This window comes from Dreissena polymorpha, chromosome 9, assembly GCF_020536995.1.
Source record: "Dreissena polymorpha isolate Duluth1 chromosome 9, UMN_Dpol_1.0, whole genome shotgun sequence".
Lineage (NCBI taxonomy): Eukaryota > Metazoa > Mollusca > Bivalvia > Myida > Dreissenidae > Dreissena > Dreissena polymorpha.
The window spans coordinates 43,293,246-43,307,281 of record NC_068363.1 but is presented as its reverse complement, the minus strand read 5'-3'; the positions used below and the strand labels follow the sequence as shown (position 1 = coordinate 43,307,281).

Here is a 14,036-nt window from a genome sequence, read left to right as displayed (position 1 = left end):
TAGCCAACGCCTCAGTGGTAAATGCTGTTTCTATACTCGCAAAGATGTATCCTTAATATGGAATCTCGCTTCCGTTTGCACTTTTAAACGATAAGTTGAATTCGTCCATTGAATGCATATCTGGTTTTGGAGACATCATGTTGTAAAACACTTCAGTGATAGTACTGACCTGTGATCCACTATCAATTAACGCAGAAGTTTCGTGTCCATTGATTCTAATTTGATCTAAATTTCTGTAAAATATCGTCAGGTGTGTATGGTTTGGGGTTGGGTTGTATACTGGTTTTTCCGCTCTCGTCTAACCCCTTGATCAGAGCTTTTTCGAGTTTAAAGGAGCCTGGTGTGTACCTTTCTGTTGTGTATCTGCCTTAATAGTACCTCTTCTCGGTTCATATGTACGATTTCCAAGGTTAAATCTATTATTGTGTTGGCGGTATCCACCTCGGCCTCTGAACGTTGAGTTATGTTGTATACCCTGTATGACCGACCTCTATTGTCATATCTAGATGTATCTCTTCTTTCTGTATCCATATGTCTATGTCTTTCTTCTGTCAATGCATTGACTTTCGCCTCCATCATCTTTATCTGTTCTTTAAGGTCATTCAACAGTTTTGTTAGCTCATCAATCTGGTGAACATTTATTTGTTGGGAAGTTTCCTTAGAAACAAATATTTCTTGTTCCTCTCGTCTTATCTTCTTTCTCAATTATTCAAACGTTATGTTCGATTCATAATACATGCGTGCTGCATTCTTGAGTTCCGTGTTCCTAAGGTATTTCCAGAACCTTGTTCGTAGCATTTGTTCCCTTTTGGATGTTTGTATTTCCCCTCTATCTATAGCCTTCTGTACCAACTCTTCAAGGCGTATTCCCCAAGCAGAAATGTCTTCCTCTTTCGCTTGTTTAGCTTTGTAATATTCTTCCATGATACATTCTCCGCTTTTTATATCTCCGTAATTACTTTCCAATGTCTCTAACATTTCCTTAGTTGTTGCTGTAGGCTTTAAGGTTGCTAACACCTTTCGGGATTTTCCACCGATTGCATTTCTAATTGCTTGTCTCAATATTTCTGTATTGTATATGTTTGAGCTGAGCATGCCTTCTATCTCTATCTTCCATTCCGGAAAATTGCTTGGTTCTGTAAATTTCGGTATATTTGGTTTAATCATGAAAGTTTGTTTCATCTCGCTGGTCTTACTGTCCTTTGGTTTATTTCGTTCTTTACCATAATCTAGTAATTCTTCATCCTGTGAGCTCAGAACGCTCTGTTTTTCCAATAAACTCTGCTCTAGTTAATATTTTTCTTGTTTAAGTGCCCTCAATGTGTCTATATCTTTCTTCCTTTCTTTTTCTTGCAGCATATCTTTCTGTTTTGTTTCTCTTAACTGCTCTTGTATCTGAATCTTTCTGACTGCTTCCCCCTCCTCGACTTTCATTAAGTCAATTTGCTTCTGCAAAGTTTCAATTTCCATTTTATAGTCAATGTGACTCTTGTTGCCTTTGTTTGTTATCTGATGAAAATATGTTCTATCTAATTATCCCTCCATTTTAATTCTGTCCTCAGAATTCGCATGATGTTCTGCCTCGTGTTTAATTTCCTTTCCTCGCAACCACTCTAATTTTTTGTCTACCGTTTCATTGCTTAAGGCTGGATAATGGTCAAAATATTCACAATGACCCAGTTCCTTGGACAGTGGCACAATACGGTCGACATATCCGTATTCATCAATTGTAAAAGGTGACCGATCTACGTATGTCCTTTCTATATGTTTATTTTCTCTGCATTCTATTGTCTAGATATCCGAATAGAAGTTAGTATGCCCACATGCTCCTTTTAATTAATCGCTTTCATATTCTTTATCAATCACGGTCTCCTTAAGTCTTTGACTTTCAAGGTCTGAAGTCCTGCTTTGTGTCCTCAAAACTTAATATCTTACTTCTGTTCTCGGTTCTTCAATAAATCTATGTTGCTCATCCCTTTCTTGTCTTGTATGTCTCCTTTTCTCTATCAGCTCATTTCTTTGTCGCTGTAATTCTTGAATTTGTAACATTGCTATGTCTCTGTCCCTTTGTTATATTTGTTCCAATCTTTTCTCTTTCTTCGCTCTTTTATTTCTCGTTCTTTATGAGCAATCTCTGCCTTAAGCTCTTCTCTCCGTCGCAGCCTTTGTTCTCTTTCAGTCAAGCGTAAATGATCCATATTTGTGAAGAGCTCTTTGCTTTTATCAAATATTATCCTATATGTATATATTTATTTATTTATGTATGTATTTATTTATTTATTTTATGTAATCATATCTCATCATTTATTAACAATTAAAATGAAGTCAAACTTAATTTGATATAAATAATTTAATTTCAAAATTTAATTTTATTTAAATTAATTTTTAAATATAGATTTCAAGTAACAAGTTAATTTAATCTTAATCTAATAAACAAAATTAAATTCTTTTTCGGTTGACGGTTTTAATTAATATCACATCATTTAATTCAATGATTTAATTAAATAAATTCAATTTATTAAATTTAGTTAATTAAATTTAATCAAAGTTACTTAATTATGTTGATTATTTAGTTTGATACAGTCTAATATAGTTTAATTTCATTTAAATTTATTTTATTTTATTTAAGTTAATTTAATTTAACTCAATTAATTAATTTAATGTAATTAAATTCAATTTAAATAATCCAATTATGATCCAATAATCCAATTCAATTTTTATTGAATAAAAATTTAAATTTTATTTTGGTCTATATGTATATGAATATGTAATATTTATTTTATTTTATTTTTTTATTTTTTAAGAAGAAAAATATTGCTTTAATTTTCTCCTGTGTTCAGTTAATTTATTTAAACCTAATTTAAACTTCTTATTAAGCTTTATAACTGTCCGCGTTAAAAGAGTTTAAAAGTATTTAATTTTCCCACATACATGGAAATTCCTTGTTATCCCGCAATGTCTGTACTACTTGTAAATGTTTTGCTTACAGCTAATTGTTGTATGCGATAAACAGCGTCCGATTTTACAACCTTCGCGCGTACTAGTTAGCCGTGCGCATACACTCTATTGTAAAATTTTCTTTTCAAATTTTACAATTCTTTACGTACATCGCACAATGTTCAAAAATTGTATAGTAAATGTACTATAACGGTTAAACGAAAATCCGCGATCTGTCTCAATGTTTCCTGATAGTTTAAACGTGAAACCGGTTTAATAATCATTGAAACGGCATTTTCTACCGAAATCAATGATAGCATATGTTAAATATGTATTAATAATTAAATTGATATTGTAAACGAACAATTTATTAAAATTTCAATTCAATTCAATAAAATGATTGAAATGTTCCAAAATATATATATCTTCGAAATATATATATCTTCAAAATACCACTTTTCTTTTTACTATGCACCAACTTTTGTACAACTACCGAACCTGAACTATTCTATATACGGATTAGTGAATACAAATTGATTGTGTGATGAGCCGTTAGTTTTCATACAGGGACACTTAACATCTTAATATTAGTGCAGTGGCTTTAGAGTCTTTGCTTTGTTCAATAAAAAATATGTACAAAAATATAAATCACAATAAACTTGTATATAAACAATGCTACTTATATAAGTTTTAGACAAGATAAGTATTGATGCAAAGCATCAAAGGGCGTCGGGAATTTCAGTGTAAACGGCACTCAATGAAGCTACATGGAACGAATTTTTTTCTACTTTAAATATTAATATATTGGTCGATTATTTTAAACAAAATAGAAAAAGATACTGGTATAACCATTATCTATAATTTTGTGCTATAACCCCCAAATAACCATTATTTATGATGTTGTGTTATAACCCCAAATAACCATTATCTATGATTTTGTGTTGTAACCCCCAAATATTTCATAGTTCATTTTATTAACATTGGTTTCCTTTTTTACTGGCATTCGTGTGCAGTTTTCATTAATGGAACAGAACTGTGTAGGTTTTAAAAAATCTGCTTCATCTTGTAAGCGTAATTTCAAATTTTTCTCAACTTCAAGGGGAGTTGATTCTGAACTTATTCTTACGTTGCTCATTTACGATAGGGGTTGAGTACTCATTGATATAAAAACACTGTAAAAGTTTGAAAAAAAAATATAATGAAAACTGTAAATTGCATAAAGAAGCTGCATTTCACAATACTTTGAAATTCAGTAAAAGATCATAATAGATTTATTGCTCCGATATTCATCATTTTCAATAGGGTTCGAGTAATACTGATATAAAAACACTTAGCAAGTTTGGAAAGATTCAGACGAAAGTTGTGAAATCTTTTAAACAAGTGAAAATTGTTTATTTTGTCAAATTTAATAGAAAAAAAATCTGGACTTATTGTCCCGATGTTTCTCATTTTAAATGAGGTAAACATGCTCATTGATATGAAGACACTGTAAGTTTGGAAAGAATCTGATGAAAAATGTTGACATAATCACCTAACCAAGCAGTTTTTCACTTTTATTATTTTAATTTAAAGAGACGTAATTCTGGACTTATGGTCCGAAATTGCTCATATAGTGTTTGTGCTGGGTCCTCATTGATAAAAAAAAACCTGTGCAAGTTTGGGAACAATCGGATGAAAATTTTGGACTTCAACAACGATTTCAAAATTTCTCAAATTCTAAGGAAGATAACTATTGACGTAAAGGTCGGATAATGCTAAAGGGCCCATACCACCTGGATAGTAATACGTGTGGCGCTTCGCGCTCTATATGTGGTTCTTAAAAAAAACTCCGAGGAGTGCTTGACTCTAGGGAAACGGGTTGCTGGGACACAGCTCCTCCTTGATAAGCGGCTGCTTCCTTTATCGCAAATCATTGTTACAATCAATTATACGTGTCGCGCTTCGCGCTCTATATGTGGTAGGGATAGAACTTAGGGCCTATGATAGACAACCATAAAAATACATGGATTATAGATGTGTTGTTTGCATTTATTTGTAAATATATAAAAACACGTGTATTTTTTTATAAGATATATTAAAGTGATGTAAGAAATTTTTATTAACGTTGTCACCACGCGGCATCGATTAATCTTAATAAAAATTACCAATTGTAGTAAAATGGATTTTAAAATGTCTACATAAAATAAAGCTTTATTATATTTATTAACCTGACTGAAAACATTGTCAGCCGCCGAACTGTTCCGTTCGTGTCGGAACCCGGGATTGAACCGGGGGCCTTTAGATGATTGTTGCGTAAACAACTTCAGTCTAACGCTCTCCAAACTGAGCTATACCGGCTGACATCATTTATGTACTCATATTTGGTGAAGTTGTGTATAGCGATCGTTATTATATGTCTATTAATAAACTAATACATTGTACGTTTTCGTACCACTACGCCTTCCAATAAACTTGCTTGCGCGATAGGTCGTCAAATATCGTACTACATTGATTCTCCACTAAATGAGCAACTTAGAAAAACCACAAAATAAATATATTTTGATTATGTTTTGTTTTTATACAAAACCAGAAAGTTTCGGGTATTTGCCCAGTCCCTGTGATCTTTCCCCTGTGATCAGTTGTGGATCAGTTATTAATTAAAACAATTAGCTTTGCATTATTGGCGATAAATGTTGTAATAAATTTAATAGGCACAAATGCAATACTTATTTACACTAATTTACCCAAAAAATCCCCACTATGCAAGATATTTTTAAAACAAAAATATATAGATATATCCGTAAAATAACTTCTCCTCCCATAAGCGAAAAAACATTTACATACAAGTCGCCGCTCTCCAGAGCGACGCCAATAAATACCTTATTATGTTATAAACATGCACACTTTTATATTAATAATGAATCAATAAATTATAAAGAACATACAAGTGTCTTAAGCAATCAATTTGCAACAAATACCAATGTCCGATCTTCTATCCAACGGCGAAATAACGAAAAGTGCACTATAGCGTGGCAATCAAGTAAATGTGTATTGGGCTCATTTCATTTAAAGCATGCTATGTGATCACAGTAATGAAACATACACCCGAGTTTATTATGTGTGTCCATGGACAGTTCTCTTATAATGGCCATGTAGAATACCTTTCCATAGGAGACTGTATTCTTTTCACGTGCGTAGAAATCATCGACGTCTGGGAAGGCAAAACACGTTGGGCGCCATTGTCGCCGGCCTAGTCAGCCCTTCTGGGGTAATGACAAGCAACACATTTGGTTGTTTCGTTGACTATATTGCAGACTGATGATAGTATTATGATGTTATGATCTGCAACAATGCATAATTCTTAATTTAACATTATAAACATAATTACAGGATAAAATGGTAAAATAGATAAGCCGTTAAACAATACAAATAAAACAAACGATATGACATTCGTTTATTGTATCATATCAACAATAATAATAATAATTATAATAATAATAATATAATAATATAATAATAATAATAATAATAATATTAATAATTATAATAATACTAATACTAATACTAATACTAATACTACTACTACTACTACTACTACTACTACTACTACTACTACTACTCCTACTACTACTACTACTACTACTACTACTACTACTACTACTAATAATAATAATAACAATAATAAAAATCATGATCATAATCCTAATAATCATAATCATAATTATAGACATAATAATCATCATAATAATTATAAAGACTGTATAACAATTTTAATAGACTTTACCTGCAGATATATAAATTAATTCCTGCATACAACGTTCGCACGAAAAATGAGTGTAAATCTGGCGTATTTGAAAGTGGCGTCAAGGATTAGGTATCCCGTGCATAAACCGGTGTCAGTATAATTTGTTAGAAAGGCTACACCTTCCTATTTATCAATTACTAACTACAATAACTGACCAATAACTAACTACATATAGGTGGCCTTTTTGACGATATAAAATTATTAAATTCTCACCCTATGACACATTGGTCGATTACCCGATTGATAATTGTACCTACCTCATACAATTTCGATAAGGTACTTGCAGATTGCAGTTTTTCCTAAAAAAGCTGATAACATATTTTAGAATGTACTCAATGGTTGTCCAAATGATAATGGAGATGAAAGTTATTATATCTTTAAAGATTAATTAACTAAAGGAAAAACTTTAATCTGCAATCAAACCTAGTACATGTAGTGAAACTCGTTTACAATAATAAAGGATGATACCGATACCGAATAATTTAAATGTCACCAAACAGGTGTAAATGGAATGATAATGTTAATTTCTCGGTAGGAATAAATATATATTAACAATCACATTCAGGGAAACGGTTTCCCGACAGATCGCTTTTGCGTCACATTCATATCTGACAAGATAGACTGTACGTCATAGTGGGGAAGAAGAGCTGCGTTTCAAATGTATCACCATTGCCAGAGACACCATTACCGATGCTATTTCTTGATACTTCGTTCTTTAGTGGTGTTATGCAGTCATTTACTAACCAAGTTTTACTATATTTAACATATTTTAGTTGGAAACTTTTGTAAGATAGTCTAACTTACGTTTTTTTTTTATGTATTAAGCATACGGATACACACACATTGCTTCCCTCTCCCTGTAAAGATACATACATATTCAGGGCATATTTGTGTGCAGCTGTTAATGCTATTGACTCAGCGCATACACTTTTACTTTGAGGATAACATGATACGACATAACATTGTTTATATCCGTGTTGATGTGTATTTAAGCCAACAATAATTGCATTTCTCATTTAAATGATTACTATGAATATCATTGTTTTTATGTTTTAAGTGTTGATTATTCTTCGGATAATGAAGGCAAACTAAATATAACTACGTGTAAATAACCGTTGAAACTTTAAAGTTTCTTCTTTTTATAATACCTTTTTAAATAAGGTACTATGTAGTTAGATTTGCCTAATTGTAGTTGTAGTCATACTTATGTTGACATTCTAACTTTCACATAGATTAATAGGTAAAAAAGGGAACATAAATGAAAATAATGCTCATATCTCAGCGGTTATTTCGTTGATGTGCTGTTGGTTTTTTATCTTCAGTGAAATGTTATACGTTCAGCAATTAACTGCAAAACATTACCGTTCTTTCGTTTTCTTGAACAAAATGAAAGACCTGAGTCGTAACAACATCTCCTTGCAGGCGATCAAATCCAAAGTAGACTCAAAGACTGATTACTGACGAAATGTTCGGGTTCGATATGTTCAATGGTTCGGGGTACGTACTATTTCTTCGAGGCAAATGTGACATCCTCATGTACGATAGAAATCAGGTAAATTTAACACAACAAACACTTTTATGCCAAGTTGACTATATAACATTTTATACACAAAAACAAACAACATTGTAAAATCATTGTATTAAACAATTGTAATTGAAAGTGCTTATGACGTTATTATATACATTTTAACGTCACACAGCAGTCTTATTCATTCTCATTCCCGCCTCATACATAGAGTCGTAGCGATTATATGTTTTAAAAACACATCTTACTGCTCTTTTGTTTTTTAATAGATCACACTCAACGCGTGTAAATAACAACTCGTCAATAATCGCCTTTCCTTATATATTAAGCCTCATCTGATATAGCCAAACGACAGAGCAGTAACTTGTTATAGTTGATATCTAATTGACCCGGTTTTACCTTTACATTGCTTTAAATTGTATGTGTTTGCCAGTATGACTTATCAACTTGCAATTACTTAACAGGACACATAATTATACGTTTATTGAATGTACACAAGTGTTTGATGTTTATGGGCGTTAATCGCAACAGAGGTGATGATATAGTCTCACACAGAGACATCATCTCTTTGGCTTGAATGTACACGCGTATTAATTTATGTATATATTCTTAATTACAAGCAACCGGTCGTACTATGCGAACAAGATATTAACTCATTCAGTCTGGGAAATGAGGCACACCAGTGTTTACATATATAAAGAATACTTGGTCGGTGCCGAATAAAGCGAAGTTTATTTTGCGAGGCTTAGAAAATCTGAACCACGAGCCTTGGCGAGTGGTTCAGATTTTCGGGCCGAGCAAAAATAAACTTCGCTTTATTCGGCACCGACCTAGTATTCGATTTATACCATCAATTTTCTTAGTCGTCAATTATTTCTTTAAAAATAGAAAAGGAAAAACCGAAAAAAAACTACCGGTACACGGAAAATCCCTTTTTTTAAGCTAACATTGTTTTATTATTTTATTCGTCCCGAGCCTAATATACTACAAAAAAGATCAGTCACTAACCTGTTTTTCTATTTATCATACCTCTACATCCCCGATTTGTAAGAAATAATAATAAAAAATACTAAACAAATACAGCTTTAGCGGGAAAGAATATGACTTTTGTCGTTTGATGTGTTAATAATGACGTCATGAGTACGCGCACTTAATATTTGTAAATAATGTTTTTCGCTGTTTGTGTTGCATTTAGTGTTTAAAATATATTACATCTTGGTATCAAATTGTTTGGTTTGTTGAATCTGATTCGATTTTACTAAAATGATTACTTTATAGTTGATTCCTTTTAATATGACTACAAGAGTCCGCCACGCGTGACAGCTATATTTCCGCATTGCCGAAATAAAGGAAAATATATTCCACAGTGGTTTATTTCGACAATGCACGTCTGATGATGGGATAAAAGAAAGTAGTAACTATGCATTATAGCTGTTATTACAGTTTTTGATTTTTTAATGTCCAATTTAAACAACCATGCATAACAGACCATTAACTTAAACATCATTTGGGCGTCTATGAGTTTGATAACAAAAGCGCCGATTAATTAAATAGTGTCTCGCATTATGTAAAAATAAGAACATTTAGTGTCAATAATAGTTTTGTGTAAAGTCACAAACGCAAATGCGTTTAGTAGCAATTAAATGAAACAACACTGGCATGACTTTAAGTGAATAAAGATCGTATTTTACATTAAAGAAATATATTTCATTTACAAGATGTTAAACCAGACATTTTGTATTTAAAATAATTGAGTGTACGATTGTGACCGGGTCGACTTGCTCCCAATTTGTTTAATGGTTTTTTACCCTTACCTATTATTTTAATGTTATATTTTTGTGAGTGTGGTCACATGATCGAATCGGAGGGAAAAGCTGGCAGACATTTGTTCTCTTAAAAAACAAGTTGAAGTTCACTCTAGTGGTCAGTATTGGTTCTTGTGTTTGTATTTTACTGTATGTGATTGAAAACGGTTTCAATGCATAGTTTTCTTTGTATTTCGTTAAGTTTTGAACATTTTTAATGTTCAAATCACATGATTTCGCGAATGTTCAGAATGACAGCAAATTAATAAATTCACTTTAAGTAAGAAACTTATACACTCAGTTGAAACACCATAATATATGTTTTGCATGCTCTAATTTACAGCACCAGCAGGTTGAAAGAAGAGAGACGGATGTGAAAAGAAAAACTCAATTCCATAAATTGGTAAGAATTGTATAAATTGTATCAATGTGTTGAATGAAATATTTAAACTCATTTTTTGGAATGTTTTTGATGGGCGTTTCTGTGTTAATGATTATTGTTGTCATTGTTGTACCTGAATCTTATATGAGTAGTTGAGTCATATAAAATACATTTTAAGGCCACTAGAACAGAACTATTGTTTTATTGTTTAGTATTTTATTGTTTTATATATTTCAGATCCTGATTCACTCTGGAATAACTACTACCATATTTCCTATGATTGTATTTCATTATAGACTGACTGAAAGTCTAACATTATTAAAAGACGTTAACTGTTAACAATCTTATTTATGATGTTATGTTGATTGGGATTAAACACACCCATAACCATGACGGTTACACGATGATTGTAAATGCATGCTAATAATAGCTCAAGATGAATTAGATGATTCCACCGCTGAAAAAAGAAACACTCCTAGAATCCTTACATAAAAATAATAACGTTTAGTTCACTTTTGCATGTCTAAGCAGCTAGCATGGCAAACTGCTGCCAAAGTAAAAACATAAGTTTTTCACTAACAGGTTTTACGTATTGAAAACATGTTCAAAAATCTATAGCGAATACTACACGTATGTTCTCAATGTTTAAAAGTAATTCAACCAACAACAGTCCATCTGGAAAATGTCATATGTGATACACAATAGCAGCCAATATTACCAAGAACATCGATCCAGGAAAAGAAGTTACAAACATATATTAGGCATGAGTACTTTTCACATGGCATGCTATATACTTTTTAACAACAACATGCATTATGTATTAGAATAGAATAGAAAGGTTGAAAAGCAATGTTAAATCATGAAATGGTTATACAGCCTTGATAATCGTGACATAAATAAAGAACACTTAATTCTTCTAAATGACTATTAAACCTGTGCGCTTCAAACTAATTTGTATTGTAACGGAGATCGCATTTTATGTAGAGAAGAAAAAGATTCTATCTATCAAGGGGATCATAATTGGATAAACATTATTCCGTAGGCAGTCTGTGAAAACGCGTACAGGTTGTTATGAGTTGCTTTAAGCTGAAAGAGATGCTATAAGAAAAATGTGATTTGTTCATAAGCGACAAGCATAGCAGAAAGAATTCAATTTGGTTTCAACAAAAGAAGTCGTTAAAGTCTTGTCAACTTAACCATTAAAAAAGGAACTTGATCGTAAATATAACACATAAAACCATAGCTCGGTTCCGAAATGTATGTCGCTAGTTTATTTGCTATTCATGTAGATATAGTAGTCATTTAGTGTCGAGTTTCCTTTTTGTTTCAAACAACGAAAAAAGTGAAAAGACTTATGAAGAACATGTGATGTTCAATTTAAGATTGTAGATAGTTTTTCATTAATCGATTGTTAAAAATTCATAACACAATTCATAGAAATATGCTCTCTTATTGTGTTAAGATTGTTTGCACTATTTAAAAACAATATGTACACCTTTTTGTTAACCTACATGTAGTATTTTTTCATGAAATAAAGGATTGGTTTAATTTAATTTCTTAGACCTAACAGTTTCTTAACTTTTTGAACACAAAAAAACTTCTATTACTGTTGACTTAACCAGGTTTTGTCATTCATACGTAAGTAGTACATATCTCACGTTCATCGTATATGCTAATGTACGAATATTGAGTCCAAACAGCTGTGTTTTATTCAACAGTATAATTTTATTTCAATGGAAAATGCATCTCAAAATCGGATTCAATCTCTTGAATTGTTATGTTTATTAGTTGTTAGTGTATGTTTAGCTCAAATTGATCTTTTGAAACATAATTGTGGACATATTTCCTAACTTAATATCCTTTTCCATTTAAATATGGAAAGAAACTTGTGATTCTTAAAATCACAAAAGCGTTCCTGAATAAGTTGATGATAAATAGTCATGATATGAATACATATATAATATAAACAGAACACACATTTTAGAAGAACACTATTAACGTAAACGTTAACTACATTCCAAAGTACGAAACTGGTCATCAAAGGTCGACACCCATCTTTTAATTGCACCGCGGTTGTTGTTTATGGAATTAATACTGCCCTTTGGGTAATCAAGACTTGAAGTCATAAATATCAGACAAATGGAATCAAACATGTTTCAGTATCTCGTGTCGACATGGTTAGATCCTACTAAATCTGCATTGAAGCTGGTCGAAATTAATATAGATTTGATTCTTTTGGTTAAACAATAATACAACAATAATACATTATGGAGGAATCTTTCTTGAAAATGTTATTTCTGTAAACAGATACATTCGACAAAACCCCCAAATATTTTCGAACTTGAACTGAGGGTAAAATAAACAATCAACGTCATTGTGTTGATAGCCTAAATCAACTTCACAATAATATTTTAATTTTGAATATAATTCATTTTATGAATATAATAACTTATTATTCCAGATCAGTAACAATATTCATATAACTTTAAGGCAACAATGACGACGTCAGTTAAACATTCTCAGTATAGAAGTCTTCAAGTATGTTTACACTAAACATGTTCCTTGAAAAAAAGAATTTATTTTCGTATCCCATTCCAACTTTGGCAACCAAAAAGTTTAGTTTAAATTGATTACACATTTATTAAATTGTGTTTAAGAAATAAAGCAATCGCATGTTGACAAAGTCCGAAACTTTTTTGCAGAAAATAGCCTATAATTCATGAACACGTGATTGCCACTCATCAAGGTCCACAAATATTAATTTAAAATGTTACACTATTAAATGATATAAAAGTAAAATATTAATTAACTTTAAAGGATGTGTTAGATAATTCATATAATTTAGAATATGACAGTTTTTCAAAAGAAAAAAATAACATCTTTACAATTTAGAAACGTTTGATTTTTCTTTCAACTCTAGTTATAACATTGTTTAAATAAAGCTATATTTAATGTTTATCTACTATAACTTTAAGGCAGTATCAGTAAATGCGAAGATGTACGTCATATTCGGAAGCAAGAATAAAGAAATCCAGAGTGAACTTAACAAATATTTTGAAACCAATATGCAATACCTTACGACACATAAGCCAATATAAGCAGCACAAACTATATGTAATAAATATTAATTGCAAGTGATCACGTCATAACAAAAACGTAATACAACATATTTACAATATTTGTATTCAAATGAAAAAGAAGCGTCGAAGAAATTGCATAAAATGTTTATAAAAAAAATAAAAAGATGGGGACATTAAGGTTTGATAATAAGAAACCATGTTACTGACCTATCAGGTTGTTAAATATCAGACTCCGCATAAATAAAAACCGGCCAAAAAGATTCACCCTTTATTATAGACAATCCCAGAAATCGGTACCTCCCGAATTACCACCCCTGAATATTCGCGCGCGCCGTTAAGACGGTCCCGAAGAATAAACAAGGAAGTGAAACGATTGTATCGAATATTTTGAAGAATTAAATAGTTTATTTTGTCGAACTGAAACACAATCCGCTACTATGAAAAGTGGAGGGAAGCAATGTGTTGTAATAGGTTGCACCAACAGTCAAAAGAAGTTACACGATTGGAAATTAACAGAATGTGT

General features: G+C 31.5%; 1 long non-coding RNA gene across 1 annotated transcript; it reads left to right on the top strand.

Annotated features, from left to right (window-relative positions):
* The first annotated feature begins 10,081 nt into the window (after positions 1-10,081).
* Positions 10,082-11,900, top strand: LOC127843659 (uncharacterized). Its single transcript, XR_008032271.1, has 3 exons — positions 10,082-10,169; positions 10,395-10,454; positions 10,671-11,900. It is a non-coding gene; the product is annotated as an uncharacterized LOC127843659 (long non-coding RNA).
* The last annotated feature ends 2,136 nt before the right edge of the window (positions 11,901-14,036 follow it).